We start from the raw sequence: 20,493 nt of genomic DNA, 5'->3' as shown, positions 1-20,493 counted from the left end.
AATTTGTACCGGCATCATCATCCCTGCAAAACTACTGCAACCTAAATCCATTTGAAAATGCTCATTGTATTTAAGCCTTTGTCTCTATCTACAGCTCTTCCTCCTCAAACTTGACTATTACGTAAGTGACGAACCTTGATGTCCCAGAATATGGCCTATCACTCTATCCCTTCTTTTAATCAAGTTAGCATTAACTTATTTTTCTCCCCGATTCCATTCAGTACCTCCTCAATATTTATTCGATCTATCCATTTAAACTTAAGCTTTCTTCTATAGCACCACACCTCAAAAGCGAATATTCTCTTCTTGGCAAAATGGTTCAAATGGCTCTGAGCACTATGGGACTTAACATCTGAGGTCATCAGTCCCCTAGAACTTAGAACTACTTAAACTTAACCAACCTAAGGACATCACACACATCCATGCCCCAGGTAGGATTCGAACCTGCGACCGTAGCGGTCGCGCGGTTCCAGACTGTAGCGCATAGAAGCGCTCGGCCACCCTGGCCGGCTTCTCTTCTTGTTTGACATCCTCTCTCCTTCGGCCAACGTCAGTTATTTTGCTCCCCCAAATGCCAAAACCCATCTACTATCTTCAGTGTCTCAGCATCACCCCACTTATAAGTGGCGATAGAGTTTGCGTTCGAAGGTCGCGCAACCAGAACCGGCGTGCCAATCAGGCAAAATCGCCGCAAGTTCTGAGGCGATCTTTCCACCGAAGCACCAGGCTGAAGATACCCGTTTCGTGATACATCAAGTCTTGCTGCCTGTAGACGTTCGTAACTGCCTGCTGCACACCCTCGTCCGGCGGCTGTCGACCTTTCAAGGCCTTTTTTGAAGGGACCGAATACGTTATAGTCGCATGGGAAGAGTTCAGGACTGTAGGACAGATGCTAAGTGTCTCTCATTTGAGTTGGCGTAAACTTCTGCGTTATATTTACTATATGGGAACGTGTGTTATCACGAAACAGCAGAACCCCTTGGCGCACCATTCCGTAGCGGTGGTTTTCGATAGACGTGCTGCTCCCATACACATTCTTCATACTCCGATTGATGTCTGCCGGTGTTTGATATTCGGAAGCCAAGAAAAGAATAACAGCACGTTGGTCCTGTTTGCACGCATTTGATAACAACGTCGCCATAATTCACGTTTCCCCATTTACCGCAAGCACGTCGAAAAGACACTAGTGTCACATTAATTCTCTGCCTATATGTCGGTGCTTATATCCCCGAATCGTGGTCGCACTACGTTGCACATAGGCTGCAGCAAAGTGCTCCTACGTGCACTAATTAATCGCACCCTAACAATACGGTAACATTTCATTATTCTAGTTTTATATTTCTTGATGTTGACATTATAAACTATTTTCGAGACGCTATCCATTCCGTTCCAAGTCCTTTGCCGTCTATGATGGAACTGAACTTCAATTCCTTCTCCAAATTTCAAATTTCTCATTTTTTCTCTCTCTTTACTGCTTGCTCGATATACAGACTGAATAACTTCCGGGATAAGTTACAAACCTGTCTCACTCCCTTGTCAACCATTGTTTCCGTTTCGTGTTCTTCGACTCATTACTGTAATCTTGTGTACAAGTTGTTACTAACCTTTCGCTCCCTGCGTTTGATCCCTGTTACCTTCAAAACTTTAGGGTATAGTCCTGGAAACAAGATGCATCCTAATTCGATGCTAGACGTCCTGAACTCTGCTCTAAGCATCTTGAGCCCGGGGCAAAAGCTAGCTTCAACTTCCGCCCTTGCTGCATGGCGAATCTGATTTTGCGCCACCATACCGTTCAGTACAGAGACCCGAGAGAGCTGCGCAAGCGAGCATCCGGAAGCAAAGAGCCACCAGGCGATAAACAAAAACCCGGACGCTGCCGCATGGCGCCTCCTGCGCGTGTTAATGGCCGGCAATTACGTGCCATCACCGCAGAGTCCCACGCGGGAGCCTTCCCACATTGGGGCAGAGGACTTGCAGGCACATGTCGTCACTGGGCTGCATTCGCTCTCTTGGCATTGACATCAGAGGGCACGCCGCTCGCGCCGAAAATTGACCGTTGCTGTGCACATCGTCAACGTTGCTGGAAACGATGTGGCATCTGCCATCAGTGTCTGGCGTTCGCAAACTATATGATAATAATGCGATTATCAAGTATCGGACGATTTCATAAAGCAAAATTTTCAATAAAAATTAACACAAATACATTATTTTACACCACATCAAGCAGAGATGTTCTAATTTACGAAGCTGACATTGCAGTGCATACGATATCTACGAGTGGAAGGTAATAGGTACAAGCTTTATTATTATTATTATTATTATTATTCTGCTCCATGGGCTGACAGCAGATTCATTAATGACATGCCTTAAACTCGCCGTATTCTTCTGCGTTGCGCTGTGTTGGTTCATCTACTCGTAGTGATTTCAGAGCATTTAGTTTTAAGTGACCTATTGTCCGTATACGTCAACGAAGAAATGGGGGGGGGAGATTAGTTTTAATTACTCTCCTTGTTTTTAAAGCTGTGTAGATGGTTCGCAGTACACAACTGCGGTAATGGTGATAGTGACTCAGACAAAACCTAAACTGAAAGACTGATGTATTTTGGCTCAACAACCCTCCGTTTTTGAGAAACCCACTCCCAAATTTCACGACGCGCAATTAATTCAAAATTGACGGGATCGACAGAAACTGAAAATTTAACGTTTTTAATCTTCGTATATCGGATCTGCTAACGCATGTTTTCCTATAAATCGAGGAAAAAACTGCAACGACTGCTCCTTACGTACCCACTTACCGGCGTGTATCTTATGGATAAATAAGGTGCAATCGTTACAATTTTTTCCTCCATTTGTAGGGAAATTTGCGTTTGCGGATCCCATATACGATGATGAAAAATGCTAAAATTTCAATTATCTATTGATCCCGTCAATTCTGTGTCGACTGCGCCTCATGAAATTTAGGGATGGTTTTCTCGAAAACGGAGGGGGTATTGACCCAAAATATGTTACCTCTTCCAGCTTATGTTGTACGCAAGCGACCTGTCACGAGTGAGCCGAATCGGTTGGCTGTGCCTGAGGCCTACTGCTTGTTAGTGAAAGAAAAATTTTCGAGTCGATAAATCGCTTAAAAGTGTCTGCAACGAAGGACCAGTGGGTACGCCATCCCCTCCGAAAACTGACAGGAACATTGAGACAGTTGAGCGAATGATTTGTAATTATCTTTGTGGCAGAACTGAGTCAAGCTTCTGCACGAAAGTGAATGCTGACAGTGTTTTGGGGTATGAAATGTCCACTGCTGATGCATTATACTACTAAAAGTTAAATAATGAATAGTGACAGCTACTGTGACCTACTGCAAGGTGTGAAACCCAGAGTCAAACTCAAGAGGAGAGGGAAGGAAGCTTTGAGAAGGTGCGATTTTGCTTCAGCATGATGCCCGTCGTCATACAGCTGCAAAACAATCCAATACATTCAAAATCTTGGTTTCGAACTTCTGGAACACCCAGCGTCTAGTCTGGTCTACCTCCAATCGATTTTCACCCTTTGGGTGTGCTGAAGGAGATCCTGCGTGAATCCAAATACTCATCGGATGACGACGTTGTGAAGACGGCACAGCAGTGGATGTGCGTGATGCCATAAAAACTTCTTCCAGGACGGAATTGGGAAGCTTGCGAAGAGAGAAACCAAGTGCGTAGACACCGAGATATTGAGTAATGATGATGTTTGCTATGTAGAATCCCCAACAAAAAATCTCGTTTTAAAAAAATCGCTTGAACATTTTAACAACCCCGTGTAGCATTGAAGGCATAGGTTACTGTCGTTACTGATGAGAAACATGGAAACGTTGCCCACTGGAAGTGTCTGCATGTACTTAAACTCGCCAAGTAACGTCGTTACACTTCTCGTCGAAATCTACTTAATAGGTGATTTGGACGTCGTATCTCAATTACGACGTTAACTGAATGTGACATCAATATCGATGACACGTTTCCACTCTTTAATGGACTATTCTTTGCGAGGAGCATTAGAGGCAAGTTACAGTCGTGTGCCAGACTGGGAATCCAATCCGGAACCTTGGCCACGATCGTCTGTGATGTGTTAGAGTTTCCGTTTGCCTCACAATTTTAACTTCGCGCATTTTCTTCATGGTATGGATAGCTTTTATATAAGGTGCATGTTACATAGATGAGAATGACGCACTCTATAACTGTGTAAGAGCAAAACTGAATGGGTAGTGAGGTAGGGGGAAGGGGCAGAGAGAAATGTTACAGCTTAACGTCCCGTCGATGGCGAGTTACAATGGAGGGCTAGCTCCGATTGGGCAAGAATGGGAAAGGAAATCAGTCATGTCCTTTTCAAACGAATCATCCGACCATTTGTCTTAGGTGCCTGCGTGGCCTTACATGGCTTTGAACATCAGTCCTCCCGAAACCGAACCAACTCGCTTAGTACATGTAAAAGCAGATACTGTCAACAAAATGTCTGGTTCTTCCGGTTACATTAGTGGGGAGCGCCAAGTAACAACACAAACAGAGAAGAATTGTATGGAAGCGATTGCAGTGGACTGCAATCAAACTACAACTGGCACTAATACTTCAACTCCACTCAAAACATGGCATAAAGATGTAGCCAATTTGAGAGAATCATGTAGTAATTACTACACAGGCCGGTGATTTGCTGGAACAAATCACATATCGAGAACAGTCAGTCAGAACAATCCCGATATGCGGGTCCGAGAGGCCTTACGCTTTTATTGCATAGAGAGTGCGACAGCCCAAAAGAAAACTTGAAAGAGACTGCGATTTATCATCCATCTCATGTACGAGAACAGTCTGGGATAATACTTTAGTCTGTATCTTTTACATGGCATCCACTTCGCTGTGATTTTCCCTCAGTTCCTGCAAACTTACTTACATTCAAAAAGTAACTTGCTAATTTTATTAGTGAGATATATCACTAATAAATGATCACCTACTAACTGCAGTGAGATCACGATAGTATTCGAAATGAGCAATAACGCATTATGGGTAACAGCGGCCAGCATACAAAGAGCATTTGGACACTAGCGCTTTAGCTAAAAGTAAAGAACTCTCATTTAACTCATAAAGGCTATCACTTAACACTGATGGGCAATTACAGACACACATTTAACCTCTAGAGACCGATATTGAGCACTGAACTCAAGCTATTTTCAGGATGACGGCCGCCCGGGATTAGCCGAGCGGTCTAGGGCGCTGCAGTCATGGACTGTGCGGCTGGTCCCGGCGGAGGTTCGAATCCTCCCTCGGGCATGATGACCTTTAAAGTCCGATAAGATTTCACTCACATTTGAACTTTTTTTTTTCAGGATGACGAACTGAGCAGGAAAAAGTGATGCGAGTAAGAGGGGTAGGTGAAATTAGCGGGTTTGCCAGCACACTGACCATACAGTACCAGAGCTACCCTGATGAGGTAAACTAATTCTTGAAACTAGAAAGAATAAGCAAAAGCACTTCCATTTCCTGTACGTTGCTGTCGTTAAGGTTCTGAGCTAGTTTCACATATCGAGGTTGCACGATGGTTAAGACACTGACCTGTAATCCGGAAGCGGCACTGTTCACATTCTTTTTCGAATTTGGTAATTTTAAGTTTTCTGCGGTTTCCATTAATTGCTCCACACAAATACCGAAAAGTTCTTTCAAGAACGCTACGCCCAACTCCCATGCTTTACTGGACACATTGCCCTGCAACCATTGATGTGAGCTCAATTAATAACTTTATTCTATTCAGAAAATTCTCAAACCGCACTACTGAACCAGAAGTCAAACGCCACTTGCCGTCTCTACTTAGCTGACTACTGACATGTAAATGTCCATGAATCCGTGATGAGAAAGTCGCAAATTCTAGTAGAAAAGAACCGCAGCCTATACTCGTAAAATATGAACAAATTAATTTCTACATCAGCGCTTAATCGCTTTAAACTGTATCTCCCAACGTTAAATGGCTGGGTCAGTCAGTTCACAGGTCGGAGATACGTAAGGATAAATCCCCCGCAATACGACCGTCGTAGTAAAGTACCTTCAGATTGAGGGCAGCAGCTTTAGTTTCATCAAACCAAGCATGGCCCTTTGTTCAATCATAGCGGCCTTCTAGCTACACCATGGCCAAAATAAAACTAGTAGGCAACGGCGAACCAAACGTCAATCTTAATGCGGTACAACCGCTGTTTAACGTACTGACGAGGCATTTCTGTACATAACGGCGCGTAGGTCTCTCGTTACAAATACTGTACTTGAGATTTTCTGATGATATAGAAGTGTTAGCAATAAAAAGTTCTACGTAAGCGAATTTAAAGGCTACAGGACAATACCTTTATCAGTCGTTTTACGAAGGCTGTAATTAGAGTCATACTAAGCAGAACTGAAAATAAAACTGACGAATATACTGGAGAAGATCATTTTGGATTCAGAAAAGGTGAATAAACGAGATGTGTTATAGGCTGTCTGGGGATGCTTGCCGGCCTGGGTGGCCGAGCGGTTCTAGGCGCTACAGTCCGGAACCACGCGACCGCTTCGGTCGCAGGTTCGAATCCTGCCTCGGGCATGGATGTGTGTGATGTCCTTAGGTTAGTTAGGTTTAAGTAGTTCTAAGTTCTAGGGGACTGATGACCTCAGCAGTTAAGTCCCATAGTGTTCAGAACCATTTTTTGGGGATGCTTGGAGAAAGAATGATACAAATTAACAAGGAAGTGTATATGTGTTTTATCGATTGGAAGAAGGCATTTGATAGAGTCAACTAAAATATACTGGGGAAAATTTTAAAATATGTTGGAGTAGACCGGAAAGGTTAATAAAGGAGATGTACGCCAAGCAAAAAGTGACAGAGATGAGCACTGGAATGAGTGTAAAAGAAGGAAACTCACTGTCACCGAAGTTTTTCAACATATATGGAGAAGTATTGGTAGGTAGGACCATAAAAGACGGAACAGGTATTGCAGTTACAGGAGAAATAATGCAGACTATAAAATACGTAAATGATCAAGCAGTACTGGCAGAATCAGAAGGGAACTACAGAAGAAGTTGAGTGTCGCAAGAAGGGAGCGAGGAGTATGGAATGAAGAAAAATACAGTAATAACAAAAATGATGAGAATAAACAACAAGGAAGCGCCAGTTAACATATTCTTCGACGGAAAAAGGATAGAATAAGTAAAATCCTTTCTCTACCTAGGAAGACTAATGACATGGAACGGAAGCCGTACAGAAGAAACATGGAGGAAATATTTACAGGAATTACAGCATTTGAAAAGGTGAAGCAATTACTAGAAACAGGCTACAAGAATTCCAGTGCAGTTGAGGAAAAGAATTGCTATATGTTATGTTTGGAGTGTGGTGTTGTACAGCACTGAAACGTAGACAGTTAAAAAAAGAAAGAAGAAAGATACGAGTAGAAAGGTTTGAAAAGTGGCTATGAAGAAGAATACTTAAGGTGGAATGGACTGACAGACTTGAATGAGGAAGTAATTTCGAAAAGAGAGGAAGAAATAAGTTTTTTGGAAGCCACCAGGAAGAGGATAAGAATCGTGGCTGGGACATATATTGCACGGAAATTGTCTGCAACAAAGGATTATAGAGGGAAAAAGTTGAAGGAATGAGAGGAAGATACAGAAAGAAAATTTCAGAAATGGATATTACAAGAGGACGAACATACAAACAGCTGAAGGATAAGGTCCAAAAGAGGACACGATGAAACCTGTCACAAGCCAAATACAATAAAGAAAAAGAGGGAGGGGGACAGTATTAGCCTCATCTGAACAGTCTCCATAAGGTCGCAGGAGGCATGAACAAGATATTTTCAGAAAGATATAATATGAAAATTAATGAGAAGAAAACCGTAGGTAAGACCCAACAGTAGCAAACCTACGCCTCGATGGGAGAGAATCTGAAGCAGGTCGCTATTTTTAATACCTAGGTAGCAAAATTAACAGAGGTTGGTACTGCATGCAAAGAGATTAAATGCAGAATTGTGCAAGGTAAAAAATAACATTCAACAAAAACAGGACGCTTTCAACATCAAAAAAATTAGTCTGAACACGAGGAAACAGCATGTACAAATTATTGTTTGGAACTTTGTTCTATATCGGTCGGAGACATGGACGGTAGGGAGACAAAAAGGAAAGGACACAGGCTTTTGAGGCACGGTGTTGCACAAGAATTCTAAAAGCCATCATGAAGAGAGAGGGGGAAAAAAGGGAGTGTGGGCACCTATACAGTATGGACATTGCCTCTTCTTTCAGAAATTAAAAGAAGGGAACATGTGTGGTAAGGATGCTCGTGAAAGACAAGGTCTGAAATTGACAACATACTCTGAACTGAAGGGAATTGTAAGAGATAAGGAAGCGCGGAGAACAAGAATTGCTGTTGGCCAGTCTATTGATTGAGAACAAAACAATGGTGCTTGTTCTGTGAGTTAACACACCTGCACAGGCAGAAGCATGCCTGAACTGAAGAAGGGATCGACTTGTCTCGAAATCACTTCACTTAAATACAGCCAGCAGAAATCAATCCGTGCAGGATGGTTTCTAAGCTTTAGCGCACGTAAAATAGGAAAATTTTCATGATCAAGATGGTCTATTTTAGTAACGTTTTGACAAGACTACCTTTAGTCTCCCAGTTGTAGTCATCCGGGGTTATGATTTTGTTAGACTTTTCTGCAAATTATCGCTTACTTGACCAACACTTTCTAGTGTTTAAGACTAATTTACATAATTTTCTGATCATTATATTACGCTGTTCATTGTCGAACGCGTTTTATTTTGTCCACTGCAAGTTTACGTAGGTCATCGCCACCAACTCTTGCAACGCAAGGCTAGACCATCACCAAGTCTCTCCACGCATCCTTTCCGAAGTAGATGCATGGAAAAGAATCTTAAGTAATGTCTCACACTCACTCTGCGCACTTATATCTTTACTCTAATGGACACCCTGGAGCATAATTCCAACTTTAGAAAAAGAATAAATGGCGAAAACTAGCCACCATCCGCAGGACGAGCCCCTCTCGTCCACGTTAGCCAATTAGAGACTTGGTTACAGACTGACTGGCTTTTGTCTCTGAAATGAAAACCATTATGAACGATGCCACCACTTATGTGTTAACTGCAACTCTTTGTTTGATAGAGCTGCCGACTGGCATGACTTCTCGCAATTATAATTTGGGTACTGACTTCAAGAAAGTTCTACTGGAGTCACGGGCAACATTTCACCCGCCTCTGTAGCAGAGGCGGCTAATGCACGTTTGTGCGGTGGTGCTCAACTCGGAGGTAGCGAATCCGGTTCCTAATTGTGGAAAAAAAAAAAAAAACATCCGTCATCGGCAACGGGAAGGCAGGTGGCAGCGTACCGTTCATTATCACCGGATTATGTGTCAGTGTTTGGTTAAATCCTAAACATCTCCACAGTGGCTCACATCACAACTGCTGCTGACTCGTCCGTCAGATTGGGTCGTTAAGCTCGGCGGCTCCATGGCTGCTATTCGCCTTCCACCCTCTCGCTCCTTCCCCACCGTCACCAACACAAACACGACGCATTCATCATACTGCCTTATACTTGACACATACACTGCAGACGCAAACTTACGCTTCGCGAAGGTGTCATTGAGCGCAAGGACATGGCGCTCTGGGGTCCTCCAGCCATCAACGCCACACCTCTTTAATTAAGGGCAACCCTCTTGACACTTCACGGCAGTCCAGAAATCTCGACGAGCGTTCGTGGGTTCAGGCATTCTGCTGGAGAAGTAACTGAGAAAAACAACTATCCGCTGATGTTTGCCGACAGGGGGAAGCAACCGACCGCAGGAAAAGGGTGAAAACGTCCTTCCACGCCTAAAGCAGCAGAGCTCACACTGGGCAGGGGGAGGGGGGGGGGGGGGGACAATACGCCAATACTGTGGCGAACGGAAATCCAGACCAGAATATATAGGTGCTCAAAAAAGTTTGAAAAGCTTGCAGGGTTGGTTGCAGGCTATACTTGGTATAAAAAAAAATCAATACGATGTGCATTTCCCGAGTTATTTAGAATTGAAGTTAGCCAGTCAGGTCGCTGCGTGCGCAAATTCAAGCTCTTATATGCGCTAAAATGCGGCAATGCGGAAACATCCGCCTGTATGCAACTAGGGATATTCATTTCATTGCAATTTCATTCTAACGAGACATGGTCACTGATGGTATCTGTTCCTTCGGACATGTCAGAAAGAGCAGATACCATCTCCATATATATACGGAATTGTTTTGAATAATACTTCCTTAACTATTGTATACACAGGTGTGCACTATTCTGAAGCGTTCATTATCAAAAGACTTACATCAGAACCGATTTATTTGAGTGCTACATGTCACATTTTCAAATTTACGTGGACAGCCTTTCTTCCAGCAAACTCCTATTGCAGCACTGCACAATAACGGATTATTTATAGTATATACCAGGGGTCGGCAGCCTCTTAGCTCCCTCTGTTTAGGTCGTCAAAACGTGAATATCTTCTGAGCTACTTATGTTTGCAACTTAACATTTCAAAGGACTAAGAATAAACTAGAAACTAACAACTTTTTTGTTTTGCTATTAACACTGACAGAAATTAATTTGAAGCTTAACATATGTAGCAAATTGCAAAAAAGGAACAAACTGAATTTTTTATACGCACAAATTTATTTCAGAAGAAAAAAATTTCGAACCATATACATATTTCTAGCTATCCAGAAGAGATAATTTACATGATCACGCCATAATTATTGAAACTTAGGATAAAGAAAACGACCGCAAAACTAAAGCTTGGAGGGAACGTTTCTTCGTTTTCCACATCACATTGCTTCGCGATCGCGTAACTCTGTAGATATTCTTTCCATCTGGTATTACCTGAGCACTATCTAACATATAATACGATTCTGAGTTGAAACACATAAACAATTCAGTATATATTAAAATTTGATAAAAAAGAGGATGAAAGCTATTTACATGACAACGTAAACGATTCATGTTGTTTTTTAGCATGATGCTATATCAATACATGGGGCACATAGCTCTTTGAAGTGTTTTCTTCCTGGAAATATTAATGCCAATGATGCAGCAAAATCTTCTATACATAACAAGATAAAGTCACAGAAAAGTTAGGCAAAACGACCACATTAAGAGCCACGACACGTGTTAGAATCACGCTATATTAACAGCTCATTTGCGCATGATCTCGCAATGCGCCTTAATTATGTCTTCGAAAAACAGCTGAAGCTGAACGAATTATGAAAATAATTGAAATGGCCCATTAAGAGAGGGAAAATATTTGAAATAGCTCATTAGGAGCGGCAAAATCTAGCCACGCGTGACTATAATCTGAGCCAAAGCGCGGTTTGGGGTCCAAGTAAAGTGCCGCTCCTGAATGAGGTGTATATATCTAAAAATGTATTTTCTTCTGCGAAAAATGCACAAAATATGTGCTCGTTCGCTCGACGTATCACGAAAAATCCAGTGATGGCTCTGCTGGCCGCACGAAATGGTGCCGCTTGCCGCTTGTGGACTGCGGGTTGCCGACCACTGGACGAAAGTATGGAAGCACCACAGGCACGAAACATTACCACGCCTAATGTGGCGCAGGAAAATTTTCTGTACTCAAAACAGCTTCCTATTGTCTCAGAATGGTATGGTCCTGTACGGTTTCCAAGGGAATCTTGTACCATGCTTCCTGCAAAATTCTGTCAAATTCAGGTAACGATGATGCAGCTGGATAGCAATCACGCACCCTTCTCTCCAATGTAGACCACAAAGGCTCAATAATAGAGAGATATGGCAACTGTGATGGCCAGGGGAGATGCCACAGTCTTTCGTCGTGCTCACAAAACCACTTCTGGACAATACTAGCTATGCGAACAGGGACTCTGTCGTCTGTGAACACGGCATCACCACACCATCGAGGAACAAACAATGTACCTTAGGATGGACTTCATCGGCCAAATTGATTACATAATTGTAGGCAGTAATTCGACCTTGCAGGGTAACCATCGGTTCGATGGAAATACTGATATGGTTGCTGAAATCATCACCGAACCCTGGTAATTTTTCGCTGACAGATTGGAAACAGTGTTAAAGAAGACTCATCCAATCCAACGGCTTTCTTCCATTGCTGCATAGTCCAGGTTTTATGGCTTGCATCACTGATGAGTGGTTTTGGAATTCCAGCTCGTCTTGCAGTTCTCAGCTTATGGAGCTCCCTTCGTGTTGTTTTGGTGTTGACACTGTTAGCGAGTGTGACATTAGTTCTGCAACTACTTTTGGTAACTGTCGTCCTTTTTTTCTTTTTTTGGGTAATCCAACTGGATCACTCAATAGACACTTTCGTCCGGGTTGTGACTTAGCACACGATGTTTTTCCTCTTTCCCTGAATGCGGTATAAATCTTTGATACGAAGCGTCTTGATGTATCATAACACATCAGCTACCATGCAGTACCTTGGTTACACAAGCACCCACCACGAGGGCACCAACAATTTGTTCACGTCCGAAATGACTTAGATCCAACATAACGCGCTCACAACTACACAGAACACCGTTCTGATCACGACTGACATTTCCAACGTACGAGCACATTGCAATACTGCCGTTCGTGGCCAAATAAAAAGCGCCACCTGCAGGCTTGGCTATCATCTGCATTAATGTTCAAGCACGCATTTCCCGCGGTGTTTCCATATTTTCATCCTACCCCTGTAAGGCCATTGGTCCAAATATCAGTCAATGCCTTAAAAGAGAAGACAGGCCGCTTTGAAATGATGTCCATGACGTAGAACTGTTAGCGAGTGCGACATTAGTTCAACTACTTTTGGCAACTGTCGTCTTTTTTTTCTTTTTTTGGTTAATCCAACTGGGTCACTCAATAGACACTTTCGTCCGGGTTGTGACTTAGCACATGATGGTCTGAGCCTCTACTGCTGAACCAAGTTATAGCAGTGAAGTTGTCTGTATGTGCCAATCGGTTGTATGGAATCGGCTCAGTGAGATGGATCGACAAGGTGACGCGACAGAAAGTAATTAACTTGTTTCTCTCCGTGGTCGTTACCACGCCATGAACAAAACTGGCCGATTTATTGTTGTATGAACGTAGACTGTCCAACGTGTCTATACGGAACGGTGTACCATCCGCAGCCATGTAACACCGCCTGGGAACAGTGGTCGTAAAAATATCCTACCCGTCAGGCACCGGAGACGTGTCACACCTTGTCAATGACACTTGGTTTCAAAACTGACAGAACCAGTTATCGAGCAAACATTGCGACAGGAAATGAATGCAATGGATGCTTGGAGTCGGGCATCTCGCAAAGAGCCGTTGCTCACAGCAGCAAAACGTTACACGTCTCCAGTCGTTCGAACAACACAAATTGGGCAGTATCTGCTGGAGTAGCTATTTTGCCTCTTTCCAAATGATGCTAGGTGTCGAGTGCAGAGACGGCCAGTACTCGGTGTATGGACAGTGAAGTACAAGTCGGATGTGGTTCTGTGATGTTCTTCGGCGTGTTTCTCGTAACATAACTTGGTCACATTTACTCAACAGGAATCAGGATGTTTATTTAAACATTTTCTGTAACCAAGGGTTGCCTTTTCTTCTACATATTCATGAAGAATCTGCTGCAGACCCTCCCGTCTTCCACGATGACAACAGCCAACCGTGTTCAACGGGCTGCAAGCATACATTTCTAGTTTGAAGAATACACCGTCATCCTATCGGACCTCACTGGTGCTAAATCATCCGATCTTATTCCCACACAAAATGTCTGGGGCTATTTGGAACAGCGAGGTACGTAGGAACAAATAATCCCGCAATTTGATAGCTCTGTGGGATCTAATCATTCTTGAGCGGCTTCATTTGGATATGCCGCACATCAAGAAACTTGTGGGCTCTTCCTCGCCGAATTGTGGCCATTATCAAGGCTAGGGCCGGTGTTACAGGGCAATAGCTTTATGACGCCTTGGGAGACCACTATTATTTTCTCCGGTGTGCTCACTACTATACATGTGTGTGCTTTTATTTTCATACTCTTTTTTAATTCAAATTCTCTTCATTCACATCAATAAGGTGTGACGACCAACGATCCGTTCTTTCAGTGCGGATGCACACCAAGCCCTATTTCTTGCAAGGGTCTGAAATGGCGAGTGAGGAGTTCACGGGTAGGCGACGCTATACTAGCAGTGTGCAACAGACTGGGAATTTGAGTCGGGTGGGAAGCGCGCTCGGGTGGCCGAGGTGGTTAAGGCAGCTACCCTTCTATGTATACGTTCAATACCTTCTGTTAGTCCTATCTGGTACGGATTATACGTTCAATATCTTCTGTTAGTCCTACCTGGTACGGATTCCACACACTTGAGCAATATTCTAGAACCGGTCGCATGAGTGATTTGTAAGCAATCTCCTTTGTACACTGATTGCACTTCCCAAATATTCTACCAATAAACCGAAGTCCACTGTCTGCTTTACCCGCGACTGAACCTATGTGATCATTCCATTTCATATCCCTACGAAGTGTTACACCCAGGTATTTATACGAGCTGGAGGATTCCAACAATAACGTCTTGCAATTATACCTGTAGACATAGGATACTACGTTTTTTCGTTTTGTGAAGTCGTGGTAGGGTACAAAATTCCACCTACTACTATCGATACAAACATACATACATTAATCCTTGTTCCATAGATCATGAATACGGCATTTCGTAATGATGTGGAAAGTATCACTTTAAAATGAGTTTTCTTTACACAAAATAATTAATTAATCAATATATTTATTTACAGTTACTACTTCATATCTAAGAATTCATCTATTGAGTGGAAGGAGTTGTCATTCAGAAATTCTTTTAAATTGCTTTTAAATGTTGGTTGGCTGTCTGTCAGACTTTTAATACTGTTTGGCAAATGACCAAAGATTTTTGTGGCAGTATAATTCACCCCTTTCTGTGCCAAAGTAAGATTTAATCCAGAATAGTGAATATCATCCTTTCTTCTAGTGTTGTAGCTATGCACTTCGCTGTTATTTTTGAATTGGGATGGGTTATTCATGACAAATTTCATAAGTGAATATATGTATTGCGAAGGTACTGTGAGTATCCCGAGTTCCTAAAATAAATGTCTGCAAAGTGATCTTGGGTGTGCTCCACTATTATTCTGATTACACGCATTTGTGCAGTGAATACTTTCTCTCTTAATGACGAATTGTCCCAAAATATGATGCCATATGAAAGCAGTGAATGAAAATAGGCATAATAGGCTAATTTACTGATTGTTTATCACCAAAATTTGCAATAACCCTAATAGCATAAGTAGCTGAACCTAACCCATTTCAACAGACCATCAATGTACACACCCACAAATTTTGAGTATTCTACCTTAGCAACAGACTTCCGTTTACAGTCTATACTTATCAATGGTGTTATGCCATCAACTGTACAAAATTATATAAACTGTGTTTTCTCAGAATTTAGTGAGAGTCCATTTGCAGAGAACCACTTAATAATTTTCTGAAAGACATTTGCAATTTTCTCAGCTGACTCTTACTTCTTCGGCGTGATTACTATACTTGTAGCATCAGCAAAAAGAACTAACTTTGCATCTTCATGAATCCAGATTGGCAAGTCGTTAATATATATTAAGAACAATAAGGGACGCGAGACTGAACCCTGTGGGACACCATTCATGATACCTCCACAGCTAGAGGACACTGCTGGTTTTTGCAGGCAATCTGTACTGTTAATTTCGACCTTCTGCATTCTTCCATTTAAGTATAAATTAAACCATTTGTGCACTGTCCCATTCATACCACTATACTTAGGCTTATCTAGAAGAATTTCATGATTCACACAATCCAAAGCCTTTGAGAGATAACAAAATATCCCAATGGGTGATGTTCGGGTATTCAGTACATTTAATATTTGATCAGTGAAGGCATATATAGCATTTTCTGTTGAAAAGACTTTCTGAAAACGAAACTGACATTTTGTTAGTACTTCATTTTTACAGATATGTGATGCTACTCTTGAGCACATTATTTTTTCAAGAATTTTGAATAAAGCTGTCAGAAGTGAGATTGGGCGGTAGTTGTTAGCAACAGACCTATTCCCTTTTTTATGTAATGGTTTAACAATAGCGTATTTCAGTCTATTTGGATAAATGCCCTGTCTCAGTGAGCTACTACATATGTGGCCGAGAATCCTCTTATTTGTTGGGAACAAGCTTTCAGTACTCTGTTGGAAATGCCATCACTTCATTTCGATGCCCAAATGCGGCTAATGCCACTAAAAACCTCTAAATCAAATTTTCTTATCGCGTTTCTGTTAATTCGTTCCATGACCAAGTGGCTGTTGTTCACACTGTCAAATGGAACCTGGTAATTTTACAGAAATGTGACATACGAGCGAGTGGTGACAGTTGCCGTACTTAGGGAAACACCCGAGGACTGTGGGTACGCGGCGCGTTAGAACGGCGGCCAGTGCACGGCACGCATTGCGGCGCGTCGGTACATTAGCGGGGCGGCGAGGCGTGCCAGTAGCGGCCGTGATGCGTGGGTGGCCGGCGCAGGTGTGAGGGGGGGAGGGGTGTGTAAGGGCTGGGTGCTGCCGTCATATCCGCGTGAATCACCCGCACACGCTTCGGCTGGTTTACACCAGCCGCGAAGGAAGACACACGCGTTTCGATTCACACTTGTCCTGCTGTTCACTAACTCTCCCCCACGTTACACTCACCTATACCACCAATTTCAAACTTCTTTATCGTCAATATTCTGACTTTTCAGATACTGCCCATCACGGTTTCGTCGCTTATGCCAACTCTACATCTCAGGGTAACACCTCCACGGAACGTCTTGAATTATTTGTTGTATACAGTCCAATCTCCGTCTTTCCGTACAATTCTTGCCCTCTATGGCTCCTTACAGTACCATGCAATTAGCCTTCTATCACCCTATCTCTCGGTCTAGTTAATGGTTTCCACACATTATTTTTCTCGCAGATTCTGCGCACGATCTCCTCGTTTTTTATCAGTACTGAAAATCCTTATAAGTTGCGCTCCGCAGATTTTATAAAAAGTATTTTTATGTATAAACACCGTAAACCTACACACACACACACACACACACACACACACACACACACACACCACTGGGTATTTCGAACTATTTGTATCAGGCGTCTAGGGACGATAGATCACATCATGATGAACAACTTTTTTATAGAGACAAAATATCCGCTGATGCTTGCCGGCGACGATAAGCCCCTTGGCGACTGCAGGGGTAGGCATTCTGCACAGTACATATGCAAGGTGTGTTGCCTATAATCCACTCAACTGCTCTGCTTGAAAGACGGTAGGCCAAGTTTCTGATCCACATCTGAAGTACCTTTCTCCACTTAGAGATACTCATTCCTATGGTTTTCTATTTGAAAATGACTACCAGATGCAGCACACCTTGTTAGTAGACTCTGCCAGTTCTGTGAAATCTCGTCGACCAATAGTCGGCATTTCAATAAAGAGATGGCGGAAGCTTCAGCAAATATTTTGTCTCAAACAGAAGTTGTTTCCCGTGGCGCGATCTATCCCCTCCCCCGATACTTGATGCAAAGACTTTGAAACACAGTGTCCTCCTCCTTTCATGTACCAAACTTTCAGTTCTCTCCATTTGCACTTTTCCCTTACTCCATGGTTCCTTCCATACAATCCTGTGCTCCAGAGGTACCTTCTCAGAAATTTCATATCTCGTTCGATACTAGTAGCCTTCGTTCAGCGAGGAACGAACAGCACCCTGACCGCCCAGTTTAAGCAAACCCAATGGCGACCACTGGAAACAGCAGTGATAGTAATAAGAGTCCATGACCGTAGAGTTTAAATACCGAAGATACCTAGGATTGAACGCGTCTTTAACAGGACAATATGTTGCAAGAGATAGGCCTATAGAAAAAAATAGTTTGTGTGCGCCATGGGTGCCACGATTACTGACTGTTGAACATGTGAGTCACTAAAAGACTGTTCATCGAAGTATTTGGCAATGGGGAAGACTATTCGAGTCGACTATGGATGAAACCTGAATCAGTCACTACGAAGCAGAGCTGGAACTACAGTCAAAGTATTTGTCAAAAAAATTGGTGAGAGTGCGCCGCAGGAGACAAATACCGTTTAGTCATAATATAATCCTTACAAATCAGTTGCAATACACAGCTGCTATTACGCTTAACTGTAGGACAATTTTAAGAATTGGCCGAAACAAGGGAGTAATAAGGTACTGCGTACCCACGAGAACGCATCGTCCCACGCAGGTTTTTACACGGATAAAAGTGGACGAATTAGGTTTCCAAATTATTTCTGATCCAGCCTATTCAAATATTAACACTTAAAACACACCCTGGTTCGCTTGCGATGATCATCTTTGACAGTACTTCAGCAGTCCATAAAACAAATAAAAACTTGTCTATTTGAATGTCTACTGTAGCTTCAAGGTGGTTGGTTATTTTAAAGAAAGAAAAATACATATGCGTCTATAAGCAGATTAATGTACCGCCCGTTAGCGTCGCGGTCTATTTCTGTTGAATTCAGTCGCTAGTTTCAAGACTTCCGGTCTGTCCAGTCTCTTGGCTCTCTTTTTTCTGTCTACATGCTTGTACACAATCAGCGACAGAGAATTTTGTCAGATAATTTGGTTAAAATCACTCTGTATGATATAATGAAAACTAGACGAAATATTGTGCGAATGCACAGTTCCTTCCGACTTTATCCCATAGAATCTTTGCGCTGGTTCAGTTAAACCCACTACCCTCCAAAAAATGTCTTCCGTTCTCCAGATCAAATTCTGGTTTCTTCTTGTACACATAAAACGACTACAATCGATGCTATCTATCGCAGACAAGAAAAAGTACGTCTTTTCCTCAGCTTTGCAATCCTCCCTTTACTTTGCAACGCACTCTTTTTTGCTGCAAGCGCCCTCAATTTAGTTGAATGAAAAAATTGGCACCAAAAAAGTTGTTCTCTCACCAGGCCGTAATATTATCCCACACTGCAGCCTTCAGGAACGGCAAAAGTGCATGAATCGGAATTAGAATTTGTTTCTCCAGAATTAGCTCCAAATGACTTCTTCCCATTTATAAGCTGAAAGTTCAACGGACTATGATGACCTATGCACCACACGAGAAAGTAATCACAGCCCGCAATGAGTATTTTGCAGAATTTGATAAAATCGAATGCACTGAAGAAATTGCGAACTCACAGGAACGAAAGTATAGCCATGGACGGAGACTATAAGAGTCACGTCTCGTGTTGCAAAGTGTATGTTTGCAAAGTCCACGACACCATTAAAACGATCGTTGTAATCAGGCTTTTGCTTAACAGTTACTCGCCCCACATTGCTCTAATGCGTCCGTTCATAAATCGACTGGTCTCACAGATCAGTCGGTACAAACGATCTGTGAGTAGAGAAAATCTGTGGTCAGGCCTGCGTCCTGGATTTACACGTTCTACCTGCAGATCTACTGCCGACTCGTGTTCCATTGTCTACGGATTTTGTATTTGTTCGCTGTAGCGAGTTGTGGCCTCAAACATCGAAGATGCGACACGGTAACAAGTACTGTTCACAGGCCTGCCCAGGAGACCAAGTGCTAACGATGCGTTGCGACGTCTGGAGGCAGCCTCCCGGCGAAAGAAGTTCTTTACAGTATATCCATACTGATCTCGCATAAATCTGTGGCCTTCCGTTTGGGTTTCTAAATGCGATAATTAAAATGTAGTGTACAACACGATGAAGTTTCCATATCTAACGCAGCTCTGTTGCGCACACCGCCACAACTGCCACCTTTCTGCAAGAACATGCCTTCAGTCCCACAGAAACGATGCGAACATAAGAGTAAACGTGGATACGGCATTTTTTCGGCAAGCTGACTCAAAGCGCGCGCTCGCAGGCGCACGCACGCACGCGCGCACGAACACACACACACACACACACACACACACACACACACACACACACACACACACAAGTGCGGGCGCACTGCTTAATAGCATTAAATATTACACTTGCAGTGCTTTGTTTTCAGTCACCAGTCTTCAGACTGCTTTGATGCGACACACCATGATTTTCACTCTCTTGTCAACATCTTGATCTCAAGAGTAGCACTTTGTGTGGGAGTATATGAAAGCCTCAGACATTACTCCGATACTTTGTATTTGGGCGATGACACATACAGCTCCGCCATTGTAACGAAGGTGTGTTTCCAACGGGAAAAAACCTCATTTGCACAACATGCTTCAGTGCGAATTCCACTGAAACATGGAACTTTAGCTATTTTTATTTGTGCAACAGCTACGTGCATTCAGATACTAGAAGATTTGGTCACTTCGGGTATGAATTCTAGCTTATGCTCCAACAAGAACATCCTAAGAAAAAGAGGTCGGGCCATATGTGTGCGAGTGTAGTGGTTTGAAGAAAATCGAAGCTTTTAATGGAACACATGCAAG

General features: G+C 42.8%; 1 protein-coding gene and 1 long non-coding RNA gene across 5 annotated transcripts in view; one reads left to right on the top strand and one right to left on the bottom strand.

Moving 5' to 3' along the window:
* Positions 1 to 20,493, top strand: part of LOC124788155 — a 164,018-nt gene that overhangs the window by 20,186 nt on the left and 123,339 nt on the right. The window contains exon 2 of the long non-coding RNA XR_007016063.1: positions 5,348 to 5,451. This is a non-coding gene — a long non-coding RNA (uncharacterized LOC124788155). The remainder of the gene's footprint in view (positions 1 to 5,347; positions 5,452 to 20,493) is intronic.
* Positions 1 to 20,493, bottom strand: part of LOC124788153 (leucine-rich repeat flightless-interacting protein 2) — a 231,697-nt gene that overhangs the window by 97,209 nt on the left and 113,995 nt on the right. The gene's annotated exons all lie outside the window — the stretch shown is intronic.

The sequence above is a fragment of the Schistocerca piceifrons genome, chromosome 3 (assembly GCF_021461385.2).
Source record: "Schistocerca piceifrons isolate TAMUIC-IGC-003096 chromosome 3, iqSchPice1.1, whole genome shotgun sequence".
Taxonomy (NCBI): Eukaryota; Metazoa; Arthropoda; class Insecta; order Orthoptera; family Acrididae; genus Schistocerca; species Schistocerca piceifrons.
This window is presented reverse-complemented; position numbering and strand designations above follow the sequence as displayed.